General features: G+C 42.0%; 1 long non-coding RNA gene across 1 annotated transcript in view; it reads right to left on the bottom strand.

Moving 5' to 3' along the window:
- LOC308616663 overlaps positions 1 to 26,100 on the bottom strand; it is a 90,021-nt gene extending 63,921 nt beyond the window's left edge. The window contains exons 1-2 of the long non-coding RNA XR_014015738.1: positions 25,603 to 26,100; positions 5,885 to 5,952 (exon numbers count right to left, since the gene is read on the bottom strand). This is a non-coding gene — a long non-coding RNA (uncharacterized lncRNA). The remainder of the gene's footprint in view (positions 1 to 5,884; positions 5,953 to 25,602) is intronic.
- Between the last annotated feature and the right edge of the window lie 1,613 nt (positions 26,101 to 27,713).

The raw sequence follows: 27,713 nt of genomic DNA on the forward strand, positions 1-27,713 counted from the left end.
CTTGGGAGCCCAACTTAGGCTTATCATCAAAGTATTGATATTAAAAAGTACTGAGAGGGCTTCCCTGGTGGCGCAGTGGCTGAGAGTCCGCCTGCCGATGCAGGGGACTCGGGTTCGTGCCCCGGTCCGGGAAGATCCCACATGCCGCGGAGCGGCTGGGCCCGTGAGCCATGGCCGCTGAGCCTGTGTGTCCGGAGCCTGTGCTCCGCAACGGGAGAGGCCACAGCAGTGAGAGGCCCGCGTACCGCAAAAAAAAAAAAAAAAAAAAAAAAAAAAAAAAGTACTGAGAAAACAATCAGTTGGAATGCCTAATGTATATATTTCAAACCCATCTCTGGATCTTTCTTCATACCAGGGGTCACAGGGTGTATGAGGAAGGTTACACAGTGGGATACACAGTTAGTTGTAGCGGTGTTTTCTGCAGGGGCTTGGACCAAATGACCCTTCAAGGTGATTTGGTATCTTTCAAGTCCACAAGCTGTGTTTATATCCAATCCCAGCTCAGACAAGCTACACTAACCACAGAAGTTGGGATAAAAGCCAGATGCATCCCACACGTCCCTGTGGTCCTCCTGCCTTCTGGCAAACTCCAGGACCAGATTGGAAAATCTGTGCCCGGTTTGGGGGCCAAGTTTGGTGTGATCTGAGGATGATTTATATGGCTTTGGTTGGAGTCCACACCATATGTGCTACTTTGGCCAAGTTTAGCTTTGGGGTTTCTGACTCATTTGAAGTGAAGTGTATCAGGTGGGAACAGATGGGCCCCCCAACAGGGATCAGAGGGGTCTCCTCCAAATCTTGTGGGACACTAAGACAACTGAATTGTCCACCTCTATACTCAAAAGTCCAGAAAACATGCAATGCAGGTGGTGTCAGGGCAAAGGAGCTGGATGTACAAGTGCTTTCCAGGAGTTGCCAAAAATAAAAATAAATTGCTTTTAATTTCTGAAGGGAGAAAGGCTGGATTGATTTTACAGACTCTCCTCTGAACAGCAATTTACATGCTGAAACTGCAAAGCTGAGGGTAAAATATCCCTTCCAGGTGATTTGAAATCCGTTGATTAATTTCAAGTTGATGACCTTGTTCCCCTACAACAATAGAACTTTAATTCATCTCACTCAGGCTGCCTCTAACTAGTTTTCAACAATCACTAAACAACCAGCAAGTGGTGGTGGCTATTCGGTGGATAGAATCCCTCTTAACAAATACAAATTAAATGAAGCATATCAAAACACGATTCCAGTATCAAACTAAATAGGATTTTCTCTGAATTTAAGAGCAAAATACATCCCCATCAGAAGCATCTCAGATACTGTAAGGCAGCTCTGCTCAATAGATAGAAATAAAAGGCAATGGATAAACAAGGCCCTACTGTATAGCACAGGCAACTGTAGTCAATATCCTGTGATAAACCATAATGGAAAAGACTATGAAAAAATCTATATATATGTGTAAGTGAATCACTTTGCTGTAGTATGCAGAAATTAACACAACACTGTAAATCAACTGTACTTCAATAAAATAAATTTTAAAATAAAAGGCAAGCCACAAATACAAGCTAGGTAATTTTAAAATTCTCTAGTAGCCACATTAAAACAAAAGAACAGGTGAACTTAATTTTTAAAATATTTTTATTTAACACAATAGATCTAAAATATTATCATTTCAACATGCACTCAATATAAAATGTTTAATGAGATTTTTTACATTCTTTTTCCATGTAAGTCTTTGAAATGTGGTATGTATTTTACACTGCACAGCATCTCAGTTCCAACTTTCTGCATTTCAAATGCTTGAAAGACTTATGTGACTAGTAACTACCAGTAATGGACAGTGCAGCTCTAAGGTAATTAGCCACGCTAAATATCTTTCAGAAAACAAACGTTACAGTCAGCTCAGACACAAGTTACAGGGAGATGAATAATGGCTTTGATGAAATGGCAACATTTGGGAGGCTGTATAGTAGCAGGCCACAGGGAATCTGAGAAAAACCCTGCCCAAGCTTTACCTCCACCTGCCTCAGTTTTCTCATCTGTATTGTGAGGATAAGAGCTCAAGCTATCGCATATGGCTTAGCGGTTAAACTAGTGAACACAAGTAGAGTGCCTGGAACCATTCCTGGCATATCATAACAATCAACAAATCCTGGCAAGAAGAGGCTGACCAGAAATACCTTGAAGGCAAGGACTGTTCCTTATTCATCACTGTGAAGTCCCAGTACCTAGCATAGACCTGGTACATGGTCAATGAACATTTTCTTTTAAGCTGTTAAGAGTGGTAAGATGTGGTGATGGGTTGCCCAGATCCTGCTTTCAGAACGAAAAGGAATTTAACTCGGGCTGTTGGGTATTCTGCCAGCAGGCAGCCCTCAGCTATCCTCTCCCTATTGGGATTGCATCAACTGAAAACCAATGGCTTGCTTAAAATCAAGCACCTTTTCCAGGTTTGTTTACTTACAATACAACTATCAGGCAGGCTCTCTCCTCCGCAGGGAAGACAGCTCCAAAAGTCCATACCAGCTCCAGAGACCCTCATCCCTGTGTATGTAACCTTGAGCATGCGTTGTGCATCGACTTCTCCCTCTACCCTATGCTGCTTCCTTCCCCCTCCTTCCACAGGTGTCGATCCTAAAGGCTCTCCCTAATAAACACCCTGCCTGTTAACACACAACTCACAGAACTCAACTGGTGATGGATGGTAAGAAACCAGAACTGTCTGTTGAAAGAAGAGTTAAGATGGTGAATAAATAATATTTACCAGTGGCTTTCGAACAATTTCTATTAACCAGGTCAGTACATGTGCCACCTGTATACCATGCATTGTGGAGTGTCTCTTTGAGTCTTTCCACCAGCATCTCATTTCTTCCAAGACACACAACCAAGTAATGACAGAAGAAACGAGAACAGCTGCAAGCACTGAGACTCTTTCAAGAAAGCCTCTTTCTTCTTTAGGTTATCCAAGACCCACACACTACAACCAGACGCATGCCGGAGAAAGCCCAAACCACACTGACTTCTCTCCCATCTCAGACTTTCAATTCTTAAATTTGCCCTTTACTTAAAAAAGTCAATGATTTCACCAAGAAAGTTTGATTAGTTTCTTTTACTTTCTGTAATGAAGTGCCATCCTTTTTACACTTGAAAGGATCTTTGTAATAATGCAACATTGATCTTTTGAATACAGATGAGCTAACCTAGATAACAGGATTTAGAATGTGAAAGACAGGACTTGGTACGATATTTAAGGCTCCAGTGCCATCAAGAGGAATTGCAGCATAAGACATCTGTTTCCAGAGACATTGTCTGGTGCCACATTAATGAATGCCGGATCATGTTCCCCCCAGCACAAAGTTTTTATTTTGTTCAACAGCTTCAGAGATGTCAACATGCTCTGTCCCCAGATGTCAATCACCCAGTACAAAAAAAAGAAAGAAAAGAAAAAAGAGAGATTTAGCTCTGCGATCTGTCCTCTACAGCCTGCAGCTTTACGCCTCAAAAGTGGACAACTGGGATTCAAATTTGATACTAAAAAGCAATTCTAATAAAACTTCAGAAAAAAATAGCAAGTCATTCATTCAAACAATGCTATTTTGCACCAGGTTTAGTTTAGGTAGAGGCTGGGGATATAAGAATGAATTAAACACAGGTCAAGCCCTTGAAGAACTAACAGGAGAAGGCAGGAGATGTTAGCTCTGGACAATGAAGTGTATTTTGCAGGAAGCCATACAATAGGTGGCTATTTTTCCACCTCCCCAGCCCTTAGAAAAATAGAGAAAAGAGCTTTTTGGTGGGACCACCCTCCAAGAGAGGCTGAGTAAGACATCCTTATACACAGCCTCATACACAGTGGTCGCTCTTGCTCAGTCAGGGCCAAGGCCATGAATTCTGTGTATGCAACCATGTTAGATCTGACCTCAGAACAAAGTAAAAAGAACTGTCATGAAAGACCCAGTCCAGTGACAAGTCTAGGAGGATCCATGTTATTCTCTCTACTTATGGTATGTTTGAAATTATCCATATTTTTTCTTAATTAAGTCCAAATTTAGTATGGGGAGCTATAACTAAGCCACGAGCAAAATCAAGTGCCAAGTCTGAGATACTAACCATAAAGTGTATAGAGCCAGAGAGAGCTCAGTGTGGGCTAAACTGGGCTACGTTCTATCATCCAAGTCCCAAGGGCTTCTTGGGACTTGGATGATAGACTAGCTGAGAGTTACTGCTCCCTCACTCTGTAACGGGTGGTATGAGAAGCACCTCACACACACTGTCTCATTTACCCGTCATGGGACTGTATGAGGGTGTTACCTCTGCTTTGCAGATGAGAAAATTGCAGCCCAAGGTTGAATAATTTACCCCAGGTTGTGCAATTCTTAGGTGGTGGAACTTAAATTTGAACCCAGTTTGTCTGACCCCAGAGCCTGAAGTCTTCAACAACTAGATCATACCAAACACTTGGCAAAGAGTGAGGATGGATCAGCGAGGGACAGGACCAAAAAGGAAAACCAGGAAACCTGATAGGCCCATGGGGAAAGGCATATTGAAAGACAACAGGTAGAGATGTAAGCAGGTGTCACGAGGAGAGTCTAGCCATATAGAGTCAAGTTTGATGCTAGACCTTGGAATGACAAATAAGTCCAAAAGAATTGGGATAACAGATAAGAGACCAAAGCAGGGATGCCCTTACTGGAATGCCTTACAAGACAGGGACTTGGTTACCAGGTAAGATGGTAAGAGTACAATTCTAGATGCAAAATATGAGTTTCCAGAAAAGCAATAGCAGAGCTGATTGATACCCTCATTATATGCTTCCTGGGAATATACTTGGTCCCAGACTCTGGCCTTAGGCTCCCCCTATTTAGGAATATGATAACCTCAACCACAATGGGCAGAAACTGTAGCATCTAAAACATGGACTATGACATTCTGGCCCCATGAAATGTTAAAAGAAAAGAAAAGAGAATAAAAGAAAAGGAAAAAAAAAGAGAAAAGGCAGGAAGCAAGGAAAGAAGGGAGGGAGGGAGGGAGGAAGAAAGGAAGGAAAGGGTGAAGGAGGGAGGGGAGGGAGGGAAGAAGAGTTTTAAGTTCCTAGGTCCAAATAGCTTGAGAAACCCTGCATGCAAGAGCATCCTTTGGGAGATTTATAATGCACATGAGCATAAAACTCCATTTAAAAAAGCAAACATTTTCCAAATGTGTTTGCCCACTGAGCCCCACAGAGCACAGCCTAGGAATGAATAGTGTAGAGAAATGCAGGGGCAGAGAACAAAACCAGCCTTCTCGAGAGAAGGAAGGGTATTACGGAAAGTGGAGATGGCCAGAGAAAAAGGCGTGAAAGAAGCCAAGAGTAACCAGAAATTATGGTTGGAAAGAGACAAAGATTCCATCTGAAAAAATTAAGACCAGATTACAAAGGAGCTGGACAGCCTGAATGGACAGAAAGTGGGAGGGTCCTGAACTGAGGAATCAGAATATTAACAGCAGAGATGGAATGTGCTGGGCCTAAGAGCTCAGAATCTAAATCGGGAGAGAATGTTGGTGAGGGTGGTGGGGTGAGGAGGTGGGATGTGTTTTTAGCTCAAAGGCAGTGTACCCTGTGGAAAGCGCCAGAGCTTTGAAATCAGACATTTCCATTTGAATGTCAACGCTGTCATTTACCCCCGTGTAACCTTGGAGTTTGGGGCTCCATCCCCTTTCCAGCAGCTGGGAAACAAAGGCTTAAAGAAGGAATGTGACTTGCCCAACATTCCACTGCAAAAAGCATCTCAGCCAGGATTCAAAACCACAGTTGGCTGCCTCCAGAACCACTGGGCTGGACCACGGTATTATACCATCTCTGAGATCTTTTCCCTTCAGCCCTTCAAGGGCAAGACCCCCGGTCACTCACCCAGTCTCCATGGTTCTCCCTGGTACCGCTGCCTCTCCACTTCCCTGTCAGTCAGCTGAGAGCATCACCTGTGCCCCCACAAGAAAGGTGTTATTGGAATACAAAGTTACATAAGATCTGTGCTATTGTTTTTAAAAATTCACCCAACGCCACCTTTAGCCAACTGTTTTTATTCCAGACACTATTATGATATTTTATTTCAAGCTAACAGATACACCCAGTCCAGTTATATCTTTGGCCACCGTTCAGGTGACAGAGACAACACCATCCCTTTGGGATATCTCTGGTGGTATCTATTCTTTGAGCAGCACGGTTCAGCACCTTTGTTCCGGCTGCAGTTGCTTAAGAACAGCACCTGTCCATTTCCTTTTGCATCACCTCACTCTATAGGTGATGCTCAACTCTAGAAGTCACCAGTTGTAAAGGCTTTTATTTTTTTCGTTTCTCGAGTTAGACCCTGATAGGTCTGGGGTGAGCAGCCCTGGCTCCCCGTGGTGTAGAGAGCGGGTTCTCCGTCTGAGCCGCCCCCTTAGGGTCATCCCAGCCCCAGAGGCAGCGATAGGCCCGCGGGGCGGCATCTCTTGGAGGTGAGAGCGTGGAGAAAACCCGCCTGAGCCTCGGCTTTGACTTGTAAACAGAGGCTTTGAAAGAGCAAAGTTGTGAGTTTGTCTCCACCAAAGCAAACTTCCTCTGCTGTTTGCTTTGGGCGTTTGGCCGCTGTCTCTGCAGAGCGAGCATGGATTTCCTGTCTGTTCGTCTAGCTTCTTGGAGCCGCACGGAGCTCAGCTACCACCGCGAGGCTCCATAACAGGCGTGCAGCCGCGTCCGGGTCGGAGCCCCAAGCCAAAGGCTTTCCTCTCTTGCTCCACGGCTCGCTTAACCCTTTCTTCCCCAAGCACCATCAGGCAGGGAATCTGCAGCTTGCTAGAGTGCTAGTTAGGAAGCTCCCTGAATCACCAGCCTGCAAACCCAGTGCTCCCAAGAGGAAACCAAGAAAGAACCAGGAGGTGGCCTCCCGGGCACCGTGCCAAGCAGCGTACCCTGTTAAGGTAGTGCCTGCCTCGCAGGGCTGTCGTGAGGGTTAAATGAGATTATCCCCATTTCACCAGAATCACAGTGAGACTCTACCCACGGTCAACCACAGGTCTGCCCACATTCAAAAACAGAGCTCTTCCAGGAATGAAATTCGAGGTGCTTTTTCTCTAAGTGCTGCCCAAGCAAGGAGCTCCACATTCAGGCTGATTTTTCTTGAGACATGTGGCACCTTCACTATATCTTTCATTTTTCTACTTTGAGACAGGCATGGGTATTAAATGCTCATTTTCCTTTTGATTGTAACAAAAACAGTGCAAAGTGATTTCAATTGGCCCCTCCTTCAGTGTCAGAGAAGCAAAAGGGGACACCTGGGTGTGTAGTGACTACATACAGCTACAGAGAAGGTGGCTGCTGCCCTTTGTCACCAGGCTAGTCATACCAAGTTGTCCAATGTTTCAAGAAAAATCCAGGTTTCAGCAAGAAACCTGGATTTTTAGTAAGAACTCTTTGCATTTAAGTGTTGGCAATTAATTTTAAAAAAAATGTTAAACACCGTATGGGCCCATACAACCTGACAAACCAAATATGCTCACAGGACAGGTGTTAGAACTGTCTGCCATTGTAACCTCTGCATTGTCCTACCTTAGGAAGAGTCAGCTGATTAGCTCTGAGTTAAGACCTCCTGCATCCAAAGAGGCCAGGGGACATTAGGAGCCCAGCAGGACTAGACCTATCTGTGAAAGAGGTGCTTCAGAGTTTCTATGATCATGAGGTTAAGCAGGTCACAGAGTTCCATCTTCAGAGAAAGCTGGCTAGATTCTGCCTACTGAATAGGTGTGGAGAAAGATTAAATGCAAAAATTTTCTGATAGCAACAGCAGGATTTAAGTTCTATCTAAGGGTATTGAGGGTTTGGAGGAAGGATGGGCTTATGTATTATCTTTGTGACATTTCCAATTAAATGCAAAATCAACAGAACATCTTCTGCCAGGGTCACAGTGGTAATGAGCACTCACCCCAGCTTGTTAGCACAGTAATCCCTCAAAACAGCAAAAAGGAGGATACATCAACTGCCTTTGCTACCTTTATCAGCATAAACAAAGATAAAAATACGGTATAAAATGTTAACTATCTTCCCCCGTTCTACCTGCAAATGTGAAATTCCCCTGTGCTTCAATAAAGGAAAAATATATCCAATGAAATCTAACAAATGGACCATCTGTTCAGAAAGCAGAGGCAGGCATCTTTTACATGTGACACCGCTGCCCTCGTGTGGTCAAAAGATATAATGCAACTGTTTTCCGAGAAGGCTTGAAAGGTTCTGACTGCAAAATGTACTTATAAATATGTCAGTTATAAAATGGGACAATACATGGGAAAACTTTCATTTTAAAAAACACAAATATCACTTATAATAAAAACCTCTGTTCAAATCAGACTCTGGACTCTGAGTTTCATTCCACGCTGAGTTTTCTTATGAAAAGGAGAAGAAATCAAGGGAAACAAGTGTCATTAGGAAATAGCTGGATGGCAGGGACGCAGAACTCTCAGACCTAATGATGACGTCAGTCACTTCTCTGCCACAGTGCCAGTACCTGGCTTCCCACCTCACTGTTTTCCTGTATGGTTCTGCAAAGATGTGGGAAAGACCTTTTACTTCCCACTCACATTTACTGTCTCCACAACATTAGTTCGGACCACCACCTCTGGCTACACCATTCAAGTCCATGGGCTTAAATATCCCAGAGGTTACCCCTGAGTAGGCATCGTTCGAGGGGGTGGCAGGAATTCAGTGCCCAGATAGGGAATAGAAAGGAAAACTTCCCCAGCATGGTGAACTAGACAGGATGGAGACAACATTATAACAAACTAAATAAATAATACTTCTGTTTTCTTCTCTCTTCCACTGACTTTAGGGTGACTTGGTTATTCAATGAACAAATTTTTTTTTAATGGAATATCTATGAACACAAAACAAGGTGGCAGGCACCCTCAGAGCAGAAACCCCTCTCAGCCAGCTTTCTTCCCTGTAAAATGGGGAAAAAATGCCTATTTAATCCTTACCATCACCCTATGGAGATCTCAAAGTCTCTCCAAGATTGAGCAAAGCCTGTAGGCTTTCACCATAACGTTCTAGTTTGAATTCAGGTGCGAGTGAATGGGATGTTTGGTTGATAATCTGAAAGCTGAGTGGATTTCTTGAGCTTTGTGACTCAGAATGGCTTGCTGCTCCCTGCAATGGTTGAAACCAGGCAAATTGGTTGCAAAAGTGGAAAGCCCCCAAGCTCCTTCCCAAGGGAGCCCAACGTAGCTGCAAGGTCCAGGCTGCTGCAGTCAGTGTTGGGATTGCTGGCTGAGTGGCTGGCCATGACAGGTCCTAACCAGCTGGACCCCAAGCACCTCTGAGGACTGCAGGCTGCTGTGCCCCATCCCAACTCCTGCCACTGCCCCAGATCCTGCTGCAAAAGTGAGTGGGACCCTTACTCCCCAGCTAGTAAACGGGGGACAACATAGTTAGTCTTTGTTTTATTCATATCAGGCATGTCTGCCGCTCTGTGAGAGTGCCCACTCAGTGTCCGAGAAAATGAGTTTTGGCATCAGATACACCCAAGCTCAATACACCCCACCTCTGCCCCTTACCAGCTGTGTGATCTCAGCGAGTTAATCTGTGTCTCGAGTTTACATCCTGATCTATAAAACAGGGATAATGGTCCCTGACTCACTGGGTTGGTGTGAGAATGCATGCCTGTTTGGCACACGACACATGTTGTTAAATGATAACAGAGCTGGCACTGTAAATAATTGAAGCAGGTTTTGAAGGCCGGGTGAATTTGAGCTTGGGGTGAGCAAAAGTATTGAAGCCAGAAAGCCTCTGGATGCGATTTAGACCTAGTGACTAGGAGGGATGCAAACTCTCCAGCATCAAGATCAAGGGCAGGGTTGGGAGTCCGACAGCCCAGCCAACATGACTCACAGCCATTTGTTGAACATTTACTCCTTCCCTTGTAACCTGTCAGGGGCCACTATCGATCATCTTCCTTCTCTTCTGAGCCGTCCCCGCAGCTGGGCTGACAAGGGTGAACGGCAAAGTGCTGGCTCCTAACTAGGAGGTTTTCATGATGCCACATTTCTCTGGCTGCTGCTGTAGTCTTTTCACACCAGGGTGACCAGCCCTGCCCTCGAGTGCTGGGCAGATGGATTAAGCTTCCAGTCCCCGGTCTCCCTTCAACCTAGAGTCCGTTCTCTAGTTTGTATTCCGGACCCATTTTTAGGCCAGTCCCCAATGGGAATCTTGGCCTTTGATCCGTCATTACCTTTTCAGGGAGCTTTGGTCCCAACTGCTTTGTGCGGATCCACTCTTCCTTTCAATCACTACACCTCCTCCACTTTTTCTTTTTGCCAGTGAAATAAAGCCCATTTGACCTGCCTCATCTGCAGCATCTTCCCTGATAAAAATTGAAATTGACATCCCAGTCTCAAGCTGGAGGGTTTTTTTTTTTTTAGTTTTATTGTGATAGAAATTACATATCTTAAAATTTACCACTTTTAAGTGTACAATTGAATGAATGATAGTAACATTACAGTTGTACAATCACCACCACAATCTAATTTTAGAATGTTCCCATCCACCTAAAAAGAAACCTTGTGCCCATTTACAGGCATTCCACAGTCCCACCCCCAGACTTTTGACCATTTCATGTAAATGAAGTAATACAAAGCATGCACTTTTGTATCTGGTCAAGCTGAGCTCTTTTTACATATCCTAGTGCCTTGGCCATCACCTTGGACAACCCCCAAAAGCCTGTATATCCTTCTTCTTTTGTTCTCTATCCTCTTAGTGAAGATGCCTGCCTTTCTGAACAACTCTGAGCCTCCTTTATATATTAGGCTCTGGGCTTAGCCTCAGGATACAGTGGTCAGCAAAACTAGACATAGTCCCTGTCCTCACGAAGTTACACAAGTATTTATTTCACCCAGATTTAAAGTTATCAGTGTGATGTGTTCTGCAACAGAGAGACAAAAATCTTGATTTTATTCTGAGCTAACTTAATGTAGTTTATAAGAATTGCCTACTACCAAGCATCTTGAAAACCACAGACTTTCCAGTCTAAGTGGAAATGTTTTTGTTTTTGCTAAAAGTAAGACATGGTATTTTATGCAATCCCAGTTGCCCTTTCTGCAGAAGCTGACAAACTGATCCTAGAACTCATACGGAAATGTAAAGCACCACAAATAGCCAAAACAATCTTGAAAAATAAGACCAATGTTTTTTCCTAATTTCAAAACTTACTACAAAGCTACAGCAATTAAGACAGTGTGGTACTAGCGTAAGGATAGGCATATCGATCAACAGAATAGAATTGAGAGTCCAGAAAAAAACATAGACATTTATGGTCTACTGATTTTTGGCAAGGGTGCTAAGATAATTCATTAGGGAAAAGAATAGTCTTTTCAGCAAACGATGCTGGGAAAACTGAGTATCCACATGTAAAAATTAGCTCAAAATAGATTAAAAACCTAAATCTAAGAGTTAAAACTATAAAAATCTTAAAAGAAAACATATGTAAATCTTTGTGACCTTGAATTAGGGAATGAATTCTGAGATATGACAACAAAAATATGAGTAACAATAAAAAACAGATTAGACTTCATCAAAATTGAAAACTTTTGCACAGCAAAGCACATTATCAAGAAAATAAAAAGACAACCTATACAATGGGAGAAAATATTTGCAAATCATATATCTGATAAGGGGTTAATATCCAAAATATATAAAGAACTCTTACAACTCAGCAACAAAAAAACAACCCAATTAAAAATGGGTAGGACTTCCCTGGTGGTGCAGTGGTTAAGAATCCACCTGCCAATGCAGGTGACACAGGTTTGAGTCCTGGTCCAGGAAGATCTCACATGTCGTGGAGCAACTAAGCCCGGGCACCACAACTACTGAGCCTGCGCTCCACAGCCCACATGCCACAACTACTGAAGCGCCCGTGCTCCGCAACAAGAGAAGCCACCGCAACGAGAAGCCCGCGCACCGCAACGAAGAGTAGCCCCCGCTCACTGCAACTAGAGAAAGCCTGTGCACAGCAACAAAGACCCAACGCAGCCAAAACTTAATTAATTAATTAATTTTTTTAAAAAATCATTTACACTTCAAAAAAATGGGCAAAGGACTTGAATAGACATTCTCTAAAGAATTTATACAAATTGTTAACAAGCACATGAAAAGACGCTAGGGTTATTAATAAAGTATAATTTCATTTTAGAGAAAAAATCACATGAGATATCATTTCACATCCATTAGGATGGCTTTGATCAGAAAGACAGACAATAACAAGTCTGGATAGGATGTATAGAACTGAAACCTGCATACATTGCTGGTAGGAATGTAAAATGGTGCAGCTGCTATGGAAAACAGTTAAATAGTTCCTCAAAATGTTAAATACAGAGTTACCATATGACTCAGCAATTCTACTGTTTAGTATATACCAAATAGAACTGAAAACATATGGCCACACAAAAACTTGTATACAAATGTTCATAGCAGCGATATTCATAATAGCCAAAAATGTAGCAACAATACAAATATCCATCCACTGATGAAGGATAAACAATATGTGGTATATCCATGTAATGGAGTATTATTCAGCTGTAAGAAGCAGTGAAGTACTGATAACACACTACAACATGGATGAACCTTGAAAAGTTTGCTGAGTGAAAGAAGTAAAATAAAGAAGACCACAAATTACGTGATTCTGTTTATATGAAATGTTCAGAATAGGCAAATCCACAGAGACAGAAAGTAGATTAATGGTTGCCTAGGGCTGAGGAGAGGGATGGGGGTGTAGGGGATGGGAGGTGATAGCTAAAGGGTACAAGATTTCTTTTGAGCGGATGAACATAGTCTGGAATTAGATAGTGGTGATAACTGTACAACTTTATGAATATACTAAAAAATACTGAATTGTATACTTTAAAGGGGCACATGAAATATATCTCAATAAAAAAATAAGTAAGGCTTGGTCACCATAAGCCAATTCAAACAAAGCAGAAGAACATATAACGTGAGAGTAAGTGTCTGCATTCCCTTTTCCCCACATGACTGTCATTAAGCTCCTGTCTCTGGGCTCCAAGCCTACTTTTCCATAACCTGCTTTGTGATGCTTTGACTGGGACTCAGCATGTCACATTTCTCACAAGAGGGACATTGTCAGGCAGCAATGTCCCTTGACCCCAAGAGTGCAGTTTGTTCCGGTTCCAGTCTCCAGCTTCTTTCAGCCCTCCTAGCATCATCCCTGTGGCCCCCTTTGGAAGGGTACCAGCAAAAGCCAGGAAGTGCTCCCTTCTCGCAGGTCTGAGCCCTCCTCTGAGGTTCTAATAACACTCAGCCTCATCCTATTTCTCATTCTTAGTTGTGGTAGCTGCTTCCCACAGTTACTGTCTTTGTGATATCTCAATATTCCCTTCTTACTTTTTCAGCACTCCAACCTTGTATATATTTCTTTATACCAAATACCTTTTGTTGAAATATTTTGTATGGTGTCTGTTTGCTTAATTGCATCTTGACTGACAAAGCCCATTATATATCTATACATTCCTCTAAGTTGCTTTTAATTCATATTGAAATATTACCTCCCATTGTTCTTTATATAATGGGATACTATATTATGCCATAAGTTGCTTTACATTGTTTCATCAATGTACTTCCACATCATTTTGTATACAGTTAATGTATCCTTTTTATGGTACTTGGATCCATTTCATCTTCTCCCATGATGTTCATTGCTCTAAATGTGTCTAAAGTATATTGTTCTTTTGAGAAACTTTGATTGAACTGAATTCTAATTATATTCACTTATTTATGAAGCACCTACTCTGTGAAAACATTATACTGAGTGTTTGAGAACATAAGGATAAATTAGACATGGTCTTGCACTTGAGGAGATATGAGATATAGCTGAGACTATAAAATTGAATTTTTCAAGACATTTCCAGTTTTAAGTAATCTGTCCTTTTCCTTCAATATACTAATTCTCGTACCCAAATTTTTATTTTCAGTCAAACACAAATCTCCATTCAGTCACTACTATGCAACTCTTTATCCTGATGTTCATCTGCTCCATAAAAAGAGGGGTTCTGGGCTTCCCTGGTGGCGCCTGCCGATGCAGGGAACACGGGTTTGTGTCCCGGTCCGGGAGGATCCCACATGCCGCAGAGCGGCTGCGCCCGTGAGCCATGGCCACTGAGCCTGCGCGTCCAGAGCCTGTGCTCTGCAACGGGAGAGGCCACAACAGTGAGAGGCCCGCGTACCGCACACACACACAAAAAAAAACAAGAGGAATAAGAGAAAAGTTACATACCAAAACTTGAGACTCCCAGCCTTCTTCCCCCACCTGAGCCCAGAATGTTGATACCTTAAATTATACCTTCTGGGAAGGATGTAAAAGACCTCACTATGGAATCTGACCAGCCAGAGAGGAAATATCTAACAATCCTGGTATTTGGGGTACCCTAATGAAATAGCCAGTGAAGTCACCTTACAGTGAAGCTCACAGTTGACAAACCCTATTCTCACTCCAGCTTTTTGTGCCCTATTCTTAAAAATGATCAGGACTTCCCTGGTGGTGCAGTGGTTAAGAATCCACCTGCCAATGCAGGGGACACGGGTTCGATCACTGGTCCTGGAAGATCCCACATGCTGCGGAGCAACTAAGCCCGTGCGCCACAACTACTGAGCCTGCGCTTTAGAGCCTGAGAGCCACAACTACTGAGCCCATGCACCACAACTACTGAAGCCCACGCACCCTAGACCCCACGTGCCGCAACTACTGAGCCCACGTACTGCAACTACTGAAGCCCGTGCACCTAGAGCCCGTGCCCCACAACAAGAGAAGCCACTGCAATGAGAAGCCCCTGCACTGCAACGAAGAGTAGCCACCACTTGCAGCAACTAGAGAAAGCCCACATGAAGCAACGAAGACCCAACGCAGCCAAAAAAAAACAAATAAATAAATAAATATTTTAAAAGATCAGACTTCTATGATTCCAACTATATGACATTCCGGAAAAGGCAAAAACCATGGAGAGAGTGAAAAAAAATCAGTGGTTGCCCAGGGTTGGAGGGAGAAGGAATGAAAGGCAGAGCACAGAGGATTTTTAGAGCAGTGAAACTACTCTGTGTGGTACTGTAATGATGAATACATGTCATTATACATTTGTCCAAACCCATAGGATATAAAACACCAAGAGTGAACCCTAAATAAACTATGGTCTTTGGGTGATTATGTATGTTCATCAATTGTAACGAGTGCACCTCTCTGGAGGGAGACGTTGATAACAGAAGAAGCTGTAAATGTGTGGGTTCAGGGGGTATATGGGAACTCTCTGAACCCTCCCTTCAATTTTGCTGTGAACCTAAAACTTCTCAAAAAAAATTTTAAAGGAGCTCTTTATATTATTCTTACAAGTATTTTTAAAACTTATAATTTCATCAAAATAAAAAGTTACCCACCTCATGGCTCCCTCCTCCCAAAAAAAGATGTATATGAAATTGATGGAAGGGGTCAGGAGACAGAAGGTGTTGTGGAATAAAGGGACTGAGAATTCTGAGATGTGCTTTCAACTTTTTAGAGTTGTTTTAATGCCTCTTCCCTCTTTCTGGAAATAATCATATCAAAAGTCTGCTCGTTTATAACCCCACATAAGAGACAATTTTCAGATAGAAAAAAAAATTGCCCGATACCCATTGTAAATACCCAAGTCTCAGAAAATAGACATTTTGGTTCTAATTTGGTGGAACATACAAGTGTGCAGAAAGTAACGTCAAAAAAGGGGGAGCAATAGTCTAAAAAGCCAACAGCAAGGAAGTGATTAAATACATGGTGTTACATTTGCAACCTGAAATAGTATGACATAGATATATTAAAAGATTGCTTATTGTCATGGTTAAATGTCTATGATAGCACATTGAGCAAAATAAGGTACAGAGAAACCCATACAGAGGAATCCATGCAAAGAGGTGTGTAGATGGGGGAGTAGCCCTCTTGTATTGCATGTGGCATAGTAGTTTCTAAGAACCTAGCATAATAAGATCTATCTCTTAATGAATGCAAAGTATTTGCATATGGCAAATACTCCATAAATACTGTTAAAACAAAAACCAGATGAAAACAAGTCAAAACGTTAGCAATGATGACTTCTGTGTGGTAAGATTGTGAGCTATCTTTCTTATAGGTGTGGTTTGCTTTTTTTTTTTTTCCTGTTTTTGATAATGAACATCCATGATCTTTTTTTTTTAATCAGGAAAAATATAAATTGTCTTCTCCTGGCCACACTACTTTCACCTGGAAGTTAAAGGACCCAAAACTGACCAGACATAATGTTCAATTGTAGGCATCCAGAGAGAGTCCTGCAATTGAAAAAACAGACCTGCGCTCACTGACAGCAAGAGCATTTATGTCCAAAGAAGGTACAATTGTTCCCTTACGAAGGCTGAGGCTTGACATATATAAGCTCTACTGTATACTATACCATACAGTATAGTACAGTATACAATACTAGACTATACTGTATGCTATGCTGTATACTATTATATACAGTAGAGTGAGACAGGTTAAAAAAAATTGTTTGCACTTGTCCAAGTTTCTCAGAAAGCATACGACTGAACAAATCCTTGACAAAAGTGATCATTAGATAGGCATTAAATCCAGAGTTCCCAAGTATGTGTTTAGCTTGGTTGTGGATTAACACTAAAGGTAAAGGAAAAGGAGCCTTGGTTATTAATAAACATATTTCTTACTTAACCTGCTGAAGGACACTTTGGGAGGCTAAAGCATCACACTACCCTGTGGACATTCTCCAAGCTTGAATGTGGACACCCTCATGTATCTAGATTGAAAAGTATCAACAAGCTCCTAACAGGGACCCCGTGGATAGTCAGGTCTGAGGCTCTGTCACCAATTCTGAAAGGTCTCATTCCCCTCCCTACCCACTGCAACAACAGAACTTACAAGGGTTTTCACACTTGAGAAGATCTCTTCCAGAAAGATCCCACACAAAGTTCCTCAGAATTGATCCATCTGTTATGAACTGAATTGTGTCCCCCCAAATTCATATGTTGAAGCCCTGACCCATGATATGACTATTTAAGAAGATAATTAAGGTTAAATGAGGTCATAGGGGTAGGGCCCTAATCTAATAGAACTGGTGTCCTTCTAGGAAGAGGAAGAGATACCAGAGTACAATCTCTGTGCACACACAGAGAAAAGGTCATGTAAGCACACAGCAAGAAGGCACCCACTGTCTGCCAGACAGGAAGAGATCTCACCAGAAACCCACCCTGACAGCACCTTGATGTGGAAAGCCCAGCCTCCAGAACTGTGAGAAAATCAATGCCTGTTTAAGCCACCCAGTTTGTGATAACTTATTATGGTGGCCCTAAGTCAACTAACTCAGCACCCTTTCTTTTTTTTTTTTTTTTTTTTTTTTTTTTTTTTGCGGTATGCGGGCCTCTCACTGTTGTGGCCTCTCCCGTTGCGGAGTACAGGCTCCGGACGCACAGGCTCAGCGGCCATGGCTCACGGGCCCAGCCGCTCCGCGGCATGTGGGATCCTCCCAGACCGGGGCACGAACCCGTGTCCCCTGCATCAGCAGGCGGACTCTCAACCACTGCGCCACCAGGGAAGCCCAGCCTTTCTTTTTAACACAAAAATTTAACCATGCCACATTGAAGAATCTAAGGAAACATTTTACAATGGTCAGACTGACCGAGGTTTGAACTTCCACTTCCTAATTCCCTTTTCATAAAGATCAGGCTAAAGGGGTATTTTCCTCTAACATTCATAATGCTTGATGTTTCACTTTATTCTGACTTGACTGTCTGAAGAACTGGATATATAAGAATCAAAATAACTTCCTCTGATTACCAAATAAATGCGTAATGAAAATATGCAAAAGCCATCTGGGGCTACACAAGTCAATCCTAGATATCATGATTATTCCCTTTAAGTCTGCTTTGGTTTGAATTGTAGAAAACTGATGGGAAAATTCTTTGAGTTTTTCAGCTATGATGCTGAGAAACACAGAAGGGATCATGGAGATTTTATCTTTGACACTAACAGAAAAGAACTTCTATAGGAAAGCAAACTGCTTTTATGCTTCAATACTCTCAAAAATGACCAGAAAGTCACTCTAAAATTTACTTCTGAAAAGGTGTCAGATTTGTATTGACCTCATGGGAGCCAGATTTTGGTTAATTAGAAGCTCATCTGTGAACAGACATCTGAAAGTTCAATGAGGAACCATTAACAACTTTTTGGACAGGTTTCTCTTCATCTGTCATCTCACAGAGCAGTCAGTATTGGGATCTGTCCCTTTCTCTTAAGATATAAAAGTCCAGTTTTTGCCAAAACATACGTTCAGTGAGCTGGTGCCTTCTGGAGGGCAGGCTTTTGTTGGCCTCTTTTATTGATTTTCTTGACCCCAGAAATATGCAGTAAATAGAATTCTGTTCAACTTGAAAAGAGAAACTAGACTCCCAACACTGTCCATACCAATCTAAACCCTTCATTGATTAAAAAGAAGAAAAAAAAAGGAAAGGCAACAACAAATGAAAAACCACAAAAACAACAGGCAGCAAGCCAAAGGCAAGACCATTATAAATAAAATGATCTGCTTTAGAAAAGAGGCCCAGTGTTCTCCATCTAATTTAAAAATTATAATGCATTGAGCTAAAAATCAGATAGTCTCTTTTTATGGTAGATAAAAGGGGGAACCAGAAAGACCATCAGGGACTGAGCAAGAATCGTGGTTATGCTGGGGGAAGGGGTCCATGATACCCCTCCTTGACCTACCATAACCTCATCCTGCTACCCTGACTTTGCTGATAATAGTGTTTGTAATATAACAGATGACCTTCCAATTAAGAGTAATAAATCCAGACCTATTTAAGTGATTCTTCTCACTACCTGGTATTAAATTATACATTTATTTTCCCTTATATATTGGCCTTGAGCACCACCAGAATCAAACCCATAAAGTCACCTCCACTTCCTCAATATTTGATGAATAAAGGAATTAATGAATGAAACATAGGGGTTGAGATTGTTGCATTTGCTTGCAGCAAGCCCCTGAAGATGAAATGAGAACTCAGCTGATCTGGAGGAAGGGAAATGGAACTACTGTATTCAGAACATTACCCCTTGATTGTTAGGCGAAAGCTAGGAAAAGTCATTTGATATAAAAAAGAGAAATCTTGTTGGGAAGGATCAAAGGACACTACTATCATCAATGACTACATATATAAACCATAATATCAATACAATGGGAAGGTACACAGCCATTTAAAAAATCAGATCACAGAATATATTTCAAGGGGGAAAAACAGTGACTACATGTATATTAGGTGGAAATGGCAGGTATCAAATGCATAACGTAGTTCCATTTATTTAATAATCTGAAATCCCATACCACTAAATACTCAGTAATCATCATTAGATTAATTCAGTGTGATTAGATTTCTTTGCACTTATTGCTGCTTTTAGGAGGTGTCTGTATTGGATATGTATTCATTCATAATTAGGAACTGCTCCATGGAGTTCAAGAAGAAAGACTTTCCTTCAGCCTGAAGCTCACAACTGGATCACAGGACTATATTTACTGCCCTCATAGTCATACCATCTACCCTTTGGAAACAGTAGGGGTGAACGAAGGCAATTCCCTTGTTAGAAATAGGACTCTCTAAGAAGACAAACAAAAATAGATCTACCTCTTAACCTAGTCTGTCAAGCTCCCTGGACCCAACCAACAGCAACAGGGCTCTTCTGACTGTCCTCAGACCCTGATCCTTTTCTCTCCCTTTGGATACCTTTTGTTATGTATGGTTTAGAGTCTTGCCTCCCATTTGTCCATCACAGATCTCTGTGCTTCTTGCAGGTGCAAAGGGAAGGCTCCTATCACAGGGAGGATCAAGAGCCTGCTAGGACGTTATATCCACCCAGAAGCTGTCTCAAACTGAAACTCCTTACAGCTGCAAGTTTACTAATACCTGACACATAGTGTTGTTGCAAGGACAAGCGGTAATCCCAAAGTTAGACGTGGGGGAGAAGTTCCTGGAGGGTGTCCTCTCAAAGTAAACAAACATCAGATTCACCTGAGGAGCTAGTTAAATGAGAAGTTTCCATGACCTCGCTCCCAAGATTCCTTTTCAGTAGGTCATTTTTAATGTGTACATTGAATAGCTTTCTAAGGCAATTCTGCTGCAGACAGCCCACAGATCACACTCAGAAACAGTGCTTCCAAACCTTATCTAATGACACAGGGTGGACAGTGAGGCCAACGGAAGTGCCTCAATATTTTATCCCAACTCTGGTTGAACTGAAGTCAAAAGGTTTGCCTCTAGCTAGCTGTAAAAAAAAAAAAAAAAAAAGCTGAAGTAATAAAGTAGACTTTCTGAGCATTTGACATTTACATCTCAATTTCTCCTTTTAGGAACGTGACAGCGTTCTCACCTGGGAACTTTAGGCGATGCTGTTTTGCATTGAGAGTTTATTTTGCTTGGTAATTATTCACAAAATGTTTTACAGGGTATATTTGGTCTCCCCAGCTTGACTCTAAACTCCTGGCGTAGTTGGAAGGCTTTAAAAACACTTTTTTAATGACATGGAAAGAGAGAAAATGTGCTTAGTTCAGCACTGTTGACAAAAGTGCACCCAAGGTCACTAGACGTATATTTAATGCTGCCTCATTCAGCTCTAAATCTGGAGTATGATTCCTTTTAAATTGGAGACCAGGAGTAGGAATATCAGGTGGAGAGTATTATCATTCTAAATTTTAAAAAGCTTTTACTTCATAATCAGGGCAAGTTTCGCTTTAACGCAATGGTCCTCAAAATGCGGTCTACAACCAGCCAAATTAAAGTGACCTTATGGAAAATGCACATTCTCAGGCTCCTCCCAGACCCAATGAATCAGAAACTCTGGCAGTGCACCCAGACATATGAGTTTTAACAAGTTCTCCAGGGATTGCTTCTGTCTTAGTCAGCTAAGGCTGCTATAACAAAATACCACAGACTCGTGCGGGTGGGATGGGGGGAATTAAACAAGAAACATTTATCGCTCACAGTTCTGGGGGCTGGGAAGTCCAAGATCAAGGTGCCGGCAGATTCGGTCCTTGGTGAGGGCTTTCTTCCTGGTTTGTAAATGCCGCCTTCTTGATGTATACTCACGTGGCCTTTCCTAGATGCTCTCTCTCTCTCCCTCTTATAGGGGCATTAAATCCCACTGTGGGACTTCCTTGGCGGTCCAGTGGTTAAGACTCAGTGCTTCCACTGCAGGGGGTACGGTTTCGATCCCTGGTCGGGGAAGTTCCGCATGCCGCGAGGTGCGGCAAAAAAAAAAAAAAAAATCCTGTTATGGAAGGCCCCACCCTCAAGGCATAGTTTAAATCTAATTACTTCCCAAAGGCCTTACCTCCAAACACCATCACACTGGAGGTCAAGGTTTCAACATGTGAATTTGAGGACACATTCCCTCTGTAACACGTTCAAACGCACACTTAAATCTAAGACTGGGGTTGGAAGGGATGGAGGAAATCTGTCTTATTATGCATATTAAAAACAAATAAACAAAAAACACGAAGGCAATAAAATAGTAAAGCTAGCATGTAATCAAAGTGTACAATCTGCTTGCTAGAAAACACTATTCATAAAATAAATGTGCACAAAAAGAGATCCACCCACATACATGTATACAATAAATGCACAGAAACAAATGAAAATATTTCTGTTGCATTTTACAAAGTGCCTTGTCTCACTTGATCTCAGTGGAGTCTCCTAACTTCCCTGAGTTGAAAATTAAGTCCTATTACTTTCCTGTTTTACAGGTAACAACACGAAGTTCAGAGATGACCTGGGGCAAGTCACATTGGTATCCAAGCTGCCTAAATTCTGTATTCACTTCCCTCCACCAAAAAGCATTTCCTTCTTTTATTATAACAAATGAATTCCCCTGTTCCTTCACCCTGTTTCACAAGGATTGGGGTAAATGTTATCTTCCACAGCTCCTAGCTAGTCTGTTTGTTGTCTGCAGACCTTTTCTTCATTCACAAATTAACAGCTTGTCCTCATATTAACCAGATGGATGGCTGCACCTGGTTAATTGGAGTTGTAAGATGGATAACTGGATTAAAGAGCACAGTAGCTGGAATGCTCACTGCTGGCCGGACATAATTAAGAAAGGAGGAGTGAGCAAGTTCTACTGGGGCTTCAGTGAGGGAAAGGCTCAGTGGACTGATTTCCTGGAACTGCTTCAATTACTAAATTATGAGAAGCACATGCTGCCGCATCGGGAGAACGTTGCAATTCTGCTTCTGAGAGAGCACAAATTTTGCTCTCTCCCTAAGATGTTCAGCATTGAAATCAATGTTTCACAGAGTGTGTCTGTTGACCACCTGTCTCAGAATCATCTGGATGTTTATTAAAAATGCAGATTTCTGGACCTCATCCAAGACCCACTAATTTAGGGGGTGGGGGTTGATGGTGAGGACCAGGAATCTGTATTGTTAATAATCTCCCTCTAAAATTGTGAACCACTGACTTACTGCTATCCTCAAATATGTAGAATTTCTAGAATCACCTAAAAAAGACTGCACAATCCACACTTTGGGAACAGTAACTCTGGTAGAGTCCTTGGCTACCAAAACCTCCAGCAACTGAATCTCCAAAAGCCCAAAAGTCCTTGAGAAAGCAAAGAATCTATTGCCAGAATCCAAGTAGGTTTTGTCTCAGAAGCCTCCTGAGACACTTGTTAGAAATTCTCCACCTCAGCCCAGAAGTGGTGAATCAGAAACTCTGGGGATGGGGTACCCTCAGGATGAGTCTGAGGCATGCTGAAATTTGAGGACCACTGCTCTAGACCTGTTCTGCTCAACTCTCAGTGCACATATGAATTCCCTGGAGATCTTGTTAAAATGCAAATTGTTTCAGTAGGTATGGGAACTAAAAATCTCCCAAGGGACATTGATGCTGCTGGTTCATAGACCACACTTTGAGGAACAAAACTTTACGTTATTTTTTATCTAATGGTATGAGATAAAATTCATATGTTAAAAAAAAAAAAAAGCGGGTTCCTAGGCCTAGGCTGAAATGGTTATGTAATCAGCACACTCCAAGCACAGAAAGTGAGGCTGCTAAAATACCATCAGTTGGATTTGAGCTCTGAATACGAGGGATGAATTTGTACTGACTGGCCCACAGGACATCCTCCAAAACCGTGATAACTAAGATCACAATTTTTTTTTTTTTTTTTTTTGTATTTTGGCTATGCTGTGCAGCATGCAGGATGGTTCCCTGACCAGGGATCGAATGCAGGCCTCTGCGGTGAAAGCACCAAGTCCTAACCACTAGACCACCAAGGGAACTCCCCTAAGATCACAGATTTTTATGTGGCTAGAAAAGGAAGCCAAAACTGGCTTCGCAAGGATCAAATTCTGATGCAATTTACAAACACTGTCACCAGTCAGCTAATAGGCTCTGATAAATTATACTAACTCTCTCTAGAGCAGACTCTGCTGTATAGACACCTCTGGTCAGAGACTTGGGGACTTCTAGTTCTGACTCATGTCCCTTCACTGGGCCTTGATTTCCTCACATGTTGAGTGATAGGTTTAGGGCCTTTGCCTACCCTTAAAAGTCTGTAGTTCTCAGGGCTTCCCTGGTGGCGCAGTGGTTGAGAGTCCACCTGCCGATGCAGGGAGCCACGGGTTCGTGCCCCAGTCCGGGAAGATCCCACATGCCGCGGAGTGGCTGGGCCTGTGAGCCATGGCCGCTGAGCCTGTGCGTCCGGAGCCTGTGCTCCGCAACAGGAGAGGCCACAATAGTGAGAGGCCCGCGTACCACAAAAAAAAAAAAAAAAAAGTCTGTAGTTCTATGACCCGTTCAGTCCAATTGTTGTACTTGCTATATTGCCTCTGGAGCTGAAGATTGCCACTGCCTACCCTTTGCACTTGAGTTTAGCGAAAGCACAGTTTTGTTCCTCTGAGTCAGCCTCTATTGCTGGTCCAGGGATCACAAACTTCTGCAACATGCGTATGACTTCAGACCCTATGTGCTTCTTGCGCTTGTACTTTTCATCTTTACCTTGGTATGTTTTCAATTATTCAGCCTTGATGTTCCATCACACTAAAACTCCTATTGGAATATTGTCACATAGAAGACTAGTTTGCCTGGCTGTCAAGGGTTTACTAAGTAGCCCATGTCTGTTGAGATGAGGTACGTACAGATTAGAGAGTGAGGATTTGCTTTTAATAGGGACCTACCAGAATAATTTGTGCAATAAAGACTTTGAATAGCTAGTAGGTTTATAGAATTTCTCTAGTGTAATTAGGAGAGGCATTGTTGTGTAATGAAGAAAATTAATTAGAACTAAGTGTTTAGGGAATGTCTGGTTAGGTAGCCAAAGGCATATTCGCAGCCTAATTGTTTTTTGGCAGCTGGAGGCATGTTATACCCTTTCAGAGTGTTTAGTTAATGGATATTTTAACATGCCCCACTGTTTGCTTTTCCTTAAATTTAAACTACTTCCCCATAAAAAAAAAAACAGTTCATCAAAGGTTTGAACCAAGTATAAATGCCTCAGTTATCTGATTTATTTGATCATACTGTCTGCCAAATGTTCATTGTTTTCAGAGGAAGTCCATACTGAGAATAATTTGCATGCCGTCCTGCACCAAGTGTAATTATAGAGTTCTACTGTATGCTTATAAAGCACAAACACCAAAACATTTTCTAATATTTTTCCAATATTTCTTCTAACCTGCACCCAAGTTACAAGTATTCTGTTTCAAGTCTTCTCTGGAACAAGGTAGAGTTTTGAAAATACAGTATGTTTTAAAATAAGATGGGGGCTTCCCTGGTGGTGCAGTGGTTAAGAATCTGCCTGCCAATGCAGGGGACACGGGATCGAGCCCTGGTCCAGGAAGATCCCACATGCTGTGAAGCAACTAAGCCTGTGAGCCACAACTACTGAGCCTGTGCTCTGGAGCCTGCGAGCCACAGCTACAGAGTCTGCATGCTGCTGCTACTGAAGCCTGCACACCTAGAGCCTGTGCTCCGCAACATGAGAAGCCACCGCAATGAGAAGCCCAAGCACCAAAACAAAGAATATCCTCTGCTCACCGCAACTAGAGAAGGCCCGTGCACAGCAATGAAGACCCAACGCAGCCAAAAATAAAAAATTAAAAAAAAAAAGGCTCAGTTATCCAGTTGGTTGATTATTTTTCTAATATGCATAAAAATTTGAAGTCAAATAGACATAGGTTCAAATCCTGGCTCTGTCACTTGCTATGAGATCTTTAGAAAATTATTTAAACTACCTAAGGCTTAGTTTCATGATCTGTAAATGAAGATAATAACTCTGGCCTTATAGGGTTGAAGTGAAAATTAGACAAAATAGTATATTTTATTAAATTAGGACATTTTTGGTTTCAGATGAGAAACCTGACATAAAATAACTTAAAATAGTAAGAGGGAAATAACGTTTATTTAGAATAATTTTATATTTCCAAAAGAATTACAAAAATATAAGTTTCCCTTGAGCCAGCTTCCCCAAATATAAACAAGGTCACTGCCATAAAATTATTAAAACCAGAAAATTAACATTGACAAAAATACCTTAATCCACAAACCTGATTCAAATTTTGGCAATCATCTCTTTTCTGGTTCAGGATCCCACATTGTACTTAGGCTTCATATCTCGTTGGTCTCCACCGCCTAGGAAAATTCCTCAACTTTCTTTATTTTCTTGACCTTGACAAGTTTGGAGAATATTAGCCAGTTATTTTATAGAAGTCTCTCAATTTGAGTTTGTCTGATATTGTCTCATGATTTGGATTGAAGTTATTCATTTTCAGTAAGAATACCACAGAAGTGATGTTGTACTCTTCTCAGTGCTTCAAGAGTCAATATGTCCCATTGCTATGATGTTAACTTTGATCACCTGGTCCAGGTGGTGTCTGTAAGTTTTCTTCACTATAGGGTTACTAATTTTTCCTTTGTAAATAACTATTTTGTGAGATGATACCTTGTGACTGTACAAATATGCTTTTTCTCATCATAGTTTTGTCCACTCATAGTATCCATCAACGATTATTGCCTGCAACAATTATTACCACAGTGTTTGGCAAATGGTTTCTATTTCCACCATGCATTCTGCATTTATTAATTGGAATTTTACTGTAAGGAAGAGTTGTCCCATCTCCCTGACTCATTTATTCAATTATTTATTTACTGATGTATGGACTCACAAATATTTTATTCTATAGGATATAATCCATTACTACCTTTATTTTATTTTTATTTTATTTTATTGCTAAAATTGCCTTAGATTTGGTCATTGGGCGATCCTTCAAGTTGGGTTCCTGGGTCTTTTTTTTTTTTTTTTTGCGGTACGCGGGCCTCTCACTGTTGTGGCCTCTCCCGTTGCGGAGCACAGGCTCCGGACGCGCAGGCTCAGCGGCCATGGCTCACGGGCCTAGCCGCTTCGCGGCATGCGGGATCTTCCCAGACTGGGGCACGAACCCGTGTCCCCTGCATCGGCAGGCGGACTCTCAACCGCTGCACCACCAGGGAAGTCCCCTGTGTCTTTTTAATTTGCCTCTGTTATTCTTTGGGCCCTTCCTCACTTACTGGCACCTATGCACATCTCATAATTCCAGCCCTGGAATGAGCCATTTCTCCAAGAAAACTTACATCATTGGGAAGTTCAAGGCAATGAAGCTGGCTTTAAGCACAGCTGAATCAAAGGGTTCAACTGATGTCACTAGGAATTCAAAGCTTTCTCTCAAACTTTTGGTTCTGCTTTTCTCAGTTTCATTCTTAGGTAAATGCTTACACATGGTGGATAAGATAGCTGCTGACGCTTACCCTCACAACTGTTCTTCCTAAGAAAAAAGAGAAAACTACTGATAGTCACAGCGAAAGTCCCACGGAGAGGTCATATTAGCACAACTTGGGTGATATGCCCATCTCGGATCCAATCTCTTTGGCCAGGGAAATGCGGTATTCTGCCCAGGTATGTATCATAGGGCCACAGGCAGGGAGGAGGGGAGTTCAGTCCCATGAGACCACATGGAACGGCTTTTCCTCAAGAAAAGGGGGCTTCAATAAGATGTGGATGGGCTCACACCATGCACAACATCTACAAGGTTCTTTGCTTAGTGAAGCACATAGTGAATATTACACAGTGACTTTTCCATCAACTCACTCTTCTGCCTCACTTCATCACTTCCGTCTGAAAGCAGGCACATCTGAGATGAGATAAAATTCACATGAATCAAGTTGGTTACTTGTTGGCACTGCTGGCCAAAGGTTTTTTTAAGTAAAAAGATGAGTATAATGTCACAATGTGGAGGTCTCAACCTCCTATCTACAACAAAAGGCTACCTGGAATGGCTGAGGACTACTATTCTGGTTAACATTGTGGATGGTGTGCACATATATGTTTGCACGTGTGTGTATAACATTCAGAGTCACAGTTTTCAAAGATTTAGAGGTAGTGTGGCAGAACAGAAATAATAGGGCTTTAGATAAAAGTAGATCTCAGTTCCAGTTCTGCCCCTTGCTGTGCCTTGGGTGAGTTACTTAGTCTCCCTGAGCTTGTTTCATCTGTAAAATAGAATAATTCGTACCTCACGTGATGTGAGGAATCAATGACATAATGCACGTAGAGCACCTAGCACAAGAGTAAGTGCACGAGAAAACTTTCAAATAAACTACAGGTAAAAATAAAGGAGATATA

Source organism: Mesoplodon bidens, assembly GCF_964165515.1.
Source record: "Mesoplodon bidens genome assembly, chromosome: 4".
NCBI classification, from domain to species: Eukaryota; Metazoa; Chordata; class Mammalia; order Artiodactyla; family Ziphiidae; genus Mesoplodon; species Mesoplodon bidens.